This window comes from Ursus americanus, chromosome 14 (genome assembly GCF_024610735.1).
Source record: "Ursus americanus isolate L20-20 chromosome 14, mUrsAme1.1.p, whole genome shotgun sequence".
NCBI lineage: Eukaryota > Metazoa > Chordata > Mammalia > Carnivora > Ursidae > Ursus > Ursus americanus.
Window position 1 is genome coordinate 4,284,014 of NC_142140.1, and position 10,727 is coordinate 4,294,740.

Genomic DNA, 10,727 nt, shown 5'->3' on the forward strand with positions numbered 1-10,727 from the left:
GGTGGCCGTGAGCTACAAAGCATGATTTCTGTTATTTCTGCTTGGTCTGATGTATCTCTAAGGTCAGGCTCTGGTGATTATATACCTGTGTGGTTTGGCTTGGTCAAATCTACCAATGCCGCCCATATTTTATGAGTCAAAGAACATTTTCCCACTCTTGGATCACAGGCCATTAATGATGACCGGTCTGTAACAACATATCTGAGTGGCACAATAAAACAGTGGCTAAAAAGCAGAGCTCTTTTTATTTCTAGCTTCAGTCAGTCGGCACTTAATGCTTGAAAGGGAAAGAGGGAAGTGTGTGTATGTGTTGCAGTCTCTAAAACTTTATTTATACGGGACTTAGAACCTGACATCCTCTACTAAGTAGGCTGTACCATTTTGAAATGTAGCAATCCGATATGTGGATGGCTGGCCTGTAAATACGCTGAATGTGTGTTTGTTAGTCCATTATCCAGCACGATATGCTAACACATGCACAATGTTTTAAGCCATGTGCAGGAAAGATGCTTTTGGTAAACATTGTGTAAAAAGGCTTCCTTTTCATGATTTATTGTACTTGTCCCTGCAAGTTAAGGGAAAAGGGGAAGACAAGTGTGGGCAAGCTGACAGAGGTTTTATCTTACCTGAGTAGAGAAGGGAGAACCTTCCTTCGCTTCTGCTTACCGCCACACTTTGTCCTTAGGCTTCAGTAGTCCGGGAGGTAACCTGTTTACATCAGCCTGTTCAATATGGGAAAAATGGGACCTGTGCTTCTGGTGGCAGCAAGTGGCCGCTCCTTTGGATCACCCTTTCCTAGTAGAACTCTTGCCTGGATGATGATGATCCGGGATGATTACCGTAATGTATTGCACAAAGTGCATCAGGCAAAAGCCGTTCGTGTGTGTGTCCCTACTTAATCTTTACCACAACTCTCCTGCAGAATGTTACAAGACACTGAAGCTTAAAGAGCTCGAGTTGCTTGCCTGTGGTCCCACAGCTAGCACGGAGCAGTAGGGTGTGAATCTGCTGGGCTCCTATCTGGGGGGTTTGGGGGGTGGGGGTGGGCATGCTGTGGAGACCCTGGCTCTAGGTAGTAGACTGCTCCTAATGCCCACCACAGCCATGACATGACTGGCCATCTGGTCCTCTTGCTTTACCGCATCCTCCAGTTCTTTCTAGGGTTGTGTTTCTTTTTAGTGGCTTCTGATATCCATGATTAAACCCTAGATACTTCTGCTCTATTCTTGGTCATCTTTCTCCTTTTTCTCCTAGAAGTGATAGATTATACTAGAACTTTTGGCAGTGAGGGCTGTTGTTCACACACCAAGGTTTCTAGAAACCATGGGCCTTAAAATCTGGCAACACTACCGCCATGTGCCACTAAGACTCAGCTGCAACGTATAAACATCCACCCACCTCTTGGCTGCTAAGATACAGGGCGGGGGCAATAAAAGCTCAACTGCAGGATAATCGCTTGCATATTACCAGACAGAGGAGAAGGAGGCAGTGTGGGTTTGGGGAGCCCTTTTGTGGTTCAGGCTACCTACCTGGAAGGTTGGTGCTGGGACTCATCCTGCAACGGGGGTGCCTCAAGCAGCATCCTGACACAGCCTTCATCAAGGCTTCCTCTCCGGGGCTGCACGGTGCTGCCCTCTGAGGACTTATGCAATATGAGGGCACCCCGGAGCCGTGCCTTGGACTCCCAGGCTGCAGAACACTGAGCTCCAGCCAGCTGGACAGCCTGTGGTCATTGGAGCTGGTGACGAGGTGTCTGCAACATGGGGTCACATAGCTCAAGAGGAGCCTTCTGACCATCTCTCCTTTGGAAGCCTCTCAAGCAGATGCCATACCTAGATCCCTGTCTTGGTGGCTTCCTGAAGGGAGAGTGTTCTGAATTGTCGTTGCTTCCCATAAAGGAAGATGGACAAAGTGGAGGACCGCGCATTTATCTTTGAGATGAAATGTGCCCAAAGTGAAACCCAGGTAACTTGAGTATCTCAAGTTAGACTAAAATCATTCGCTACAAGTGGACAGTTTTCACACATTTCAAATAGTGATTTTTTTTAAAGATCTGCATAAACTCAAGTATCTTTCTGTACACCAAGAGAGAAACTGGTTTCATACACCCTTTTATTACAAAAATACCTATTGCCCACAATGCTTTTAGCCTATAGTCAGGAGAGGAACGTTCCACTGGGAGCAATTGCCAGCTGTGGAGCAATGCTCACCTGTGTTGGACCGGGAAAGGAACTGAAAATTCCAGGAGTCATCCTGGCGGAATCAAGAGGCTCGGTTGGTGTTTCTGTCACTCAGTTCCAGTGAACTATGTGGGCAAGCTCTACCCTGTAGCGAATCAGGCTTAAAATCTACCTGCCAGTAGCAGTGGTCTCACGCTCAGTTGGTTCATGTGCTGGTCCACCGCCAGTCATCATGGTCATGAGAACGTAGGGCTCTGGCGAGGCCTGAGCCACACACCCATCCTGGCACTAGACAAGATTATCCCCAGCTGAGCCGTATAGTCTGTGCATGGAGGGGGTAGGTCTCTAAAGGGAATCAGAGGAAAAGGTGGATGGGAGCTGGAGACAAAAAATGCCTGTTAGTTAAAGATGACTTGTAGTCTCCTGATTTATAGGCAAAAAACTCCTTTGAATTACTTAATAATTGGTAAAATTTCTTGGAACACACCTTAGAGTGGAGACCCTGATTTGAAGCCATTGCTCAGTGTGGGTGGAGTGTAGACTTGTTCCATGACTAGGCCTAATGGTAGTTGGAGTCTCCTCTGGGAGTTAGGTGTGGAACCTGCTACGCAGGAGGGTATTAGGCTGAGAGGAGGTACTGGGGTCCTTGGAGCTCTGAGGCAGGTGGGTTACTTACAGAATGTGAGTGAAGAACACTGAGCCCCACCAGACAGGTTGCTGCTTAAGACCAGGGACCTGTGTACTCACAACCCCTGGCATGGGCTGGCCAAGAGTGTGTCCTCAGTATATGCTAGATGAGTCATTGAGTCACAGGAAAACCAGTGACAACACTATGGATGGAAGGGGCAAGTGGTACTTTTTTGCCTCCAGCTTTATGGAGGTATTAGTGAAAAAGTTAGAAGATTCGTAAGTGCATTGTGGGGATTTGATAGATGTATACGTTGTGAAAAGACTCTTGCCACCTAGTTAAGTGACACATCCATCACCTCATAGTTTTTTTCGTTTTGTTTATTTGGTTGGGTTTTGTTTTTGTTTGTTTTGGTGAGAACATTTAAGTTCTCTCTGAGCAAGTTGCAAGTATATAGTACAGGGTTATCAACTCTAGTTACCATGTTTTACGTTAGATCCTCAGACCTTACCTTATAGCTGAAAGTTTGTACCCTTTAACCAACCTCTCCCTATTTCCCCCACCCCCAGTCCCTGACAACCATTTTTTTCTGTTCTCTAAGGGTTTGACTTCTTTCTTTCAGGTTCCACATATAAGTGGTGCCATGTCGTATTTGTCTTTGGCTTATTTCACTTAGCGTAACTCCCTCAGGGTCCACCCATGTTGCAAATGACGGGATTTCCTTCTTATGGCTGAATAATACACATACACACGCACACACACACACACGTATATACATAGACACCACAACTTCTTTATCCATTCATGGCAAATAATACTTCCAAGGTAAACTTGGCACACTGTTTTCCAGATACTTGTGATGTCCTCCATATAACTGGACAATTCTTCCCACGTTTTTGCCCTAGCCATCTTGTTTCCATTACCATTAACCTGAGAATAGCAGTATGTGCCAACTGTAGATACCTAACTAGTTATCAATTTACATGGAAAACTAACACCAAGAAATGAGGAAGCCAAGGCCAAGTGTTTTAAATTCCTTTTAGATCCATTGCTCACTTTTAATACCCAGAGCGTGTAGATTCTTATTTTCTTGGCCGCTTCTAGAAGCTTGCTGGATGTGGAAGCAACATGCCCCACTGCAGTTCCTGATATTGATTACTCCAGAGGAATTCTTTTCTTGGCTTCCATCCCACCTACAAGGCTGTGGGGCTCTGGGCTCTGGGTGTTGACAGGACCTCCACAGAGTTGCCCTTGGTGAGTTGGAAAACTGACCGTAGAGTCCGGAAGTATGATAGAGTCATAAACCTGGCTTTAAATCCCAGCTGTGCCATGTACCAGCTGGGCAAATTACATATGCCAGAAGGTCAGCTGTAAGATGTGGAAAGCATTTACATAAACAGCCTAGGATATTGCCTGGAATGTCCCTGACACATCACAGACACCAGTTGCAGAAACCACAGAAGTGGAGACTACTGGAGGCCAGTTCCATTTTCTAAGGTCACTCAATTCATCTTATTCCAACTATCCCCACTCTTTTTCTCCCTAGATAGTTTGGAGGAGGATCATGAATGTGAAATAATTTAATTCAACCAATTAAAAATTGTGATCAAAGTCTACTAAGTGCCAGACTCTGTCAATAGAGGACTGAACAAAACAAAATGAGTACACAGTGCTAAGTGCTATGAAGGACGTGGAGGGTAAGGTAACAGAGCATGAGAGTACCAGGAGAGAAGGCAGAACATCAGAGGGGCTCTGAGAAAGGTCCAACCAGGTAACATTTGAGCAGACATCTACAGAGCTGGAGGGAGCCAGTCCTGTTGGGAATTGGCAAAACAGCGTTGGTCCACGCAGCTGGAATGCATTCATAGGCTCTGAGGCAAGAACAATTTCACCTGGTCAAGGGTCAGCAAGGAGGCCAGTGGGCGGGAGGAGAGTGAGCCGAGGAGATGAGGTCAGAGAGGGACCAGATCCCAGCGACCTCTATGGTCCAGGTATAATTTAGCACCTTCGTTGTACACATGGGGTGGAAGAGGCCAAGGACTCCGGAAAGAGACCTGCCCACGGCCACAAGCAAGTCCAAGCTCATCTAGTAGTAAGACCTCAACTGGGGCTATTGTGTGACTCACTCTAGCAGGCACTGCTCACGCTGTAGTCCCTGGAGTTCTGCAAGGCGTAATTGGTGCAGCGGTACGGTCCCCTAACTTCTGCTCCTGTGCTGTGTCACTTCCCTTTTCTTTTTCTTTTTTTCTTACCCAAAATGGGTTTATTGGGATGGTTTCCCACTCATCTTGATTCAGAGGGCTGCCTCTGTCTGAAGCAGCCACCTTCTGCAAGCCTTGCCTTTCCTCCTGCGGGCTGGCAGAGAAGAATGGAGCAACTGCTGTTTGTGCCTGGCTACAGATGGGGGTGAGTTCATAGCATGCTGGGCACTCCACGTCCATGAAGGCTAGGAACCGCGGCTGACGCTTGTGTGTTTCTTCTTCTCTTCTGGAGAGGGATGAAGATCTTTGCAAGAGGCATGTTCTTACAGGAGGTCATCACTGCCAGCAAGGTTACTCTCCTTTTCAAAGGAAGGGGTCTTCCTTCTGAGTGCCAGCTGCCAGTTAGACCCTGAACGAGCTAGTAGCCCATGTTCACAAAAGGCGAAATGACTGTGTTCTCTTCCCCTCAGTGGAAAGGACACAGAGTTGGAAACCAAACAGGACTCGGCTCTCTCATCTCCTGTTTTGTGAATTTTGGCAAGCCTCTCAGCCTTTCAGGCCTCAATTCCTCACCTGAAGGGAAATGCAGGGGAGAGTTTTACTCCTGAGAGGTTTGTGCTGTTCGAGCTTCCTCTAGCTGAGCGAGAGCACCTAAACTTACTTGTCTTGTTTGTCGACACCAGGTGGCGCTGTGCTCTGTGCTTTTCAACTTGCAACTCTTCTTGGTTTGCAATGTGTATTAATATTGGCCAGCAAAGTCTGTGTCATTTATTTTCTTAAGTCTAAACAGTTTGTGGAATTCCAACCCAACAGTATCTGTTGCTGCCAGGAGCAAAGAAGGAAAGAAAACAACATGCTGTTTAGGCCCCAGGGAGCAAGTTGTAAGGTAAAATGCCTTTCTGATTGTGCCCACATCCTGTCGAGCTAAAATGAGATTGTCGACAAGGCCACATTCCAGACAAGATGGCTTGTGTCATCACTCTGTCCTTTGCGTGTAGTTGACTGGTGGTTGGGGATCTGAGGCCGGATGCTGCCACTCCACAGAGCAGATTCTCTTACCTGCTCGAAGCCTCAGTGTCTTCATCTGTACAGCGTCCTTTCAGGTCGAACACTGTGTGATGGGGCAAGGCCTGGGATAATTCTGTTACTGATGAAAAGAGCCCAAGCAGAGTTCTTGATAAGCCCTTGGTAATAGTATCTGAAAGCCGCCCGCTGTGTGTACTAGGTAAAGAATACAGATTTGGAGTCAAGAAACTTTGTGTTCTTACTCCAGCACCACTACTTCCTACTTGAATAACAGACTCAGCCCCTCTGATCCTCTTTCCTCCTCCATGACATGAGGATCGTGGCAGTGCCCACCTCATGAAGAGGGGTGGAGGCTTAACTGACGTCCAAGCTCAGGGCATGGCATGCAGCAGGGGTTCAGTACATCGTTGTTTCCTTTCATTAAACCAGCAGCTCCAAATAACGTGCTTCCTTTCTCCTCCTGCCTTTCAGGCCTCTGTGGTTGGTCCACAGTGCAAAAAGACCACTCGTAAATACTTATCTGTCTTTAGAACAGGGATCAAAGTCGTTTTTATGAGTCCAAAGTTTCTACCTTGCTGAGTCCACCACATTTAAAAACTAATCTCATTGCTCTCTTCTCACATTGTTTTTCCTTTAAGGCTTTTTTAGGCCGAAGATTGCTAGAAACCGGGTCAGATAAAAGCTGATCACGATAAGTGTTTGGAAATCAGGTGAGAAGGACCAGGGGACTTCCCTTTTGCAGAGTCTTGACCCTCCCTGTCCTTGGTTCTCAATACTGTTTTGCACAGTTCAACTTTAGGATATAAGAGAAATGAGTGGAACCAGCTCAGTGAACAAGGTCACCCAACAACACCACGAGATGATGACATCACTGTCAGCTCCTGCCCAGGAAAAACCCAGGGCTCAAATGACGGAGGGAAAGGGCAGGTCATCTTCATGGCAGGTTGACAGAGCTAGTTGCAGGCCACCGCCTGGGAGTGTTGCTAAAAATTGCCCAGGGGCCACACCTGCCTCTGCTCAGTTTGCCCTGGGCAGTCTTGCTGCCCTCACATGCTCAGGACAACAGAGTATCACCAACAGGTTTTTTTCCATTTCCTAGAAGAAAGGTTACCAACTGCCAGAATGAAAATAGAATGTGAATCGTGTCACAGGAATCCTGTCCAATCCAAGCACACTCATATTGTGCAATGGCCTTCAGGGGATAGAGCAGATAAGCAAAATCTCAAAGTTATTATCACTTTGTTGGACTTGACATCTCAGAAGGCCCCTCGCCATCCTCTCTCTCCAAGCTAGTTATGTTTCTGCAATGCTACGTGTCAAGTGGATCATGTTTTTAGTGCCCTAGAGGGACACTAGTACTTAGGTCAACCTGACGCAAAAACCCTCACGTCAAGAATCTTTGTGTTCAAGTGAGAAGTTTTTCCCAACTTTGTCCATTTCCCAGGTTGTGGTTTTATACATTTTCTTTTCTCTTTTTTTCATTCTTGGATTAAATTCTTCTTTATTATTCTTAATGGTATGATATAGTTTTCCATATGGTAGTGATATACTCATGGTAAGTTTCCTGAAGAACAAATAAAAGTTTAACAAGTTGAAGAATTCAGTGCTTTGCAAATTTGTCTTTCACATACATGATGAATATTACTTTTTTTTAAAAATTGTGGTAAAAAACACATAAAATTTACCATCTTAACCATTTTTAGGCAGTAGTGTTAGGTATATTCACATTGTTGTGCAATATACGTTAGTTTTCTTAAAGCAAAGCACTCCTAGGTGTCTTTATCAATAATTAGAGACATCCCCTATCCGCCAGGTCCTCCAGTCATATAATACTTTATTACTGTACCTGAACTTACCTTTAAAGGATTTCAAAACCTTGGACAGTAATTCTAAACAAAATCCATGGGCAATACTTAAAATAGGTGCGTGGGGGGCATTTAGAGAAGGCTATGAAGCCATTTCATACTTTATTTGTCACAATCCAAACTGATTCGGGTAGAAGGGCCTGGCAAGAGAGCTGACCTCAAGACTGTTGGATGGGGGTCATGATTAAGGCATTCAGGTCATGTCAACCTTGCTTAAAGCCTCCAGTGGCTCCACATCTCACCACAGAAACCTCTGCACGCACGACCCATCTCATCCCCTCCTGATCTCATTCCTGCCTACCTCTCCGACCTACCTTCTTCTGCTCGGCCATATTGGCCTCCTTGATGGCCCTCGAAAATGTCAAGCTCATTCCTTCTTAAAAGCCTTGTATTTACCTCTACCTCTTCTAGAACAGTCTTCTCAACTTTTGCTAAGCAATAGAACCACTTATGGAGGTCATAACATTCTCAATGCCCAGGCCACATCCTATACCAATTAAATCATAATCTCTGGGGCTTTACCGGTCAGTATTTAAAAACAAAACAAAACAACCCAGGAATTCCTATGTGTCGCTATGTTTGAGAACCAGTGTCTAGATTAGTGGTTCTCGAAGTGTCCCAGATCAGCAACAGCTGCATCAATACATGCCTTCGTTTGAGAACCGTTGCCCTACATCCTCGGTGCTCAAGATGTGGCTGATGGACCAGTTGTGTCAGCATCACCCGGAAGCTTGTTAGAAAAGCAGAGTCTCTGATACCATCCCAGCTCATAACCCGACCAACTGAATCAGAATCTGCACTTTTAACGTTATCCCCAGTAACTCCTAGGCACATTAAAGTTTGAGAAGCTTTCTACCTCTGTCCCCTGAGAGAGCCTGGGAGCAATGACACACTGGTAGCAGGAGCCCACCTGACACCCAGATTCTAAATCTCAGATTCTAAATACCTTTTAACATCGAAGGGAACTGGGCTCATTGGAGAAAAGGCTGATTCCAGGCCTAGTGCCAGGAAGGTGTAAGATGAGCCTGAAATATCTTGTGCCAGAAAGCAAGGAAATTCTTGAAGGATGATGAAACATGTCAGAAAGACACAGGGGTCAGTTGAAAAGGGCTCTCACTGGCCAAATCTGAGAAGAATCTAATAGTAGTGAATTATAACCTATTGAATAAAATAAAAATGGACGAGTTTGTAGTGTTACAAGAAACAGATGATCATATAGATAAGTAAGACCGAAGGAACAACTCTTCCTTGCAGTAGAACGTTAACAATAGGTAGAGCAGGAAAGATGGAGTAAGAAAATCATTCGTGAATGCTGAAACTAATGGGGGAAAGTTTGAGGAACAGAATGTTTATGTTCTAAAAGGACCTCCCCACAAATGACTTGGTTACAGAGGGGAAAATAGTAACTTGATCTGGAGAAAGCTGGCAGAGACCACCTTCACCCAAGAGTCAAAGTTGACATCACCCGTATGGGGATGGACCAACACCACAGGCCTCCTGCTACAGGGCACTGCGGAGCGCATGGCATTACTTCTGCCAAAAAAGGCATTAACTCAGTCTACTCCTCAAGAAGCATCAAGAAACCCAAGGGGAACATTCCATAAAATAACTGGCCTGGAATCTTAAGAAATGTCAAGGTCAAGAAAGACAGCAGCTAAGGAATTGTTCCAGATTAAAGGAGACTAAAGAAGCATGAGAATTACATGCAGTATGTGATCCTGGTCCCGGAAAAATGTATGTAATTTCAAAAGGTTATTGTTGGAGCAAACAATGAAATTTAAATACGGATGGTGGTTATGTAAGAGAGTGTTCTGATTTTAGGAAATACATCCTGAAGAATAGGGTAACAGGGCCGTGTGTTTGCATTATGAACTCTCAAACAGTTCTGAAAAAGTATGTGTGTATGTGTAAAAGTATGTGTATATATTATATATTCATACAGAGGAAGAGAGGCGAGAGAGTGGGGCAAACGTAAACAATTGGTGAATCTAGAAGACGAGAGTTCCTTGCACTGTTCTGGAGCTTTTCTGTAAGTTTGAAATTATATTGAAATAAAAATCATGTCCCCCCTTCCCCTCGAAAAAAGACCTGTGGGAGCACACACCAAAATAAACCAAGGAAGAAGCACTGTTCCAGAACACTTGCTTCCAAATTTAGTTTGACTCTGTCCTTCCGGTCATTCAGGTCTCTGTTCCTCCGTTACCTCGTCAGAGAGGCCCCGGCTGGTCACCTCCTCTAACACAGCCCCCTACCACCACTGTCAGACCCTGTCTATCACATTACCTGCTTTCTTATGCTCACAGCACTTTGTTAGCATGTAAAATTATCCTTGTTTATATATTTGTCCACTGCTTTCTTATCTCCCCCCACTAGAATGTAAACTGCGTAAGTATAGAGATTTTTTTTTTCTGTCTTAATACATCCCCAGTACAGTGCCTAACATGTAAGAGACACCTTGGGGGTTTATGTTAAATGAATGAACAAGCAAACAGATCTATATATCCGAGTCTCCGTTTTCTCATCTGCAGGACAAGGGGCCTCTATAATTCAAAACCCAGACACTTTCCCAGCCCTGGCACCGACAGTCTGGCACTGTAAGAGCTACTGTTTAATGAGTATCTAAAATGTCCTATGCTCTTATTTTTTAAGATTTCTTTTTTTAGAAGTAATCTCTGTACCCAAAGTGGGGCTTGAACTCATAACCCCGAGATCACGAGTCACATATTCTACTGACTGAGCCAGCCAGGCGCTCCGAAAATGCCCTATGCTTTTATTGACAAGCGCCCCTTTAACCTCCACAATGATCCTGCAGCGCTGGCGATGGTAC

At 45.2% G+C, this 10,727-nt stretch overlaps 1 pseudogene; it reads right to left on the minus strand.

Annotated features, from left to right (window-relative positions):
* Nucleotides 1-4,917: 4,917 nt before the first annotated feature.
* On the minus strand, nt 4,918-5,764 carry LOC123802051 (small ribosomal subunit protein eS27-like pseudogene; annotated as a pseudogene).
* Between the last annotated feature and the right edge of the window lie 4,963 nt (nt 5,765-10,727).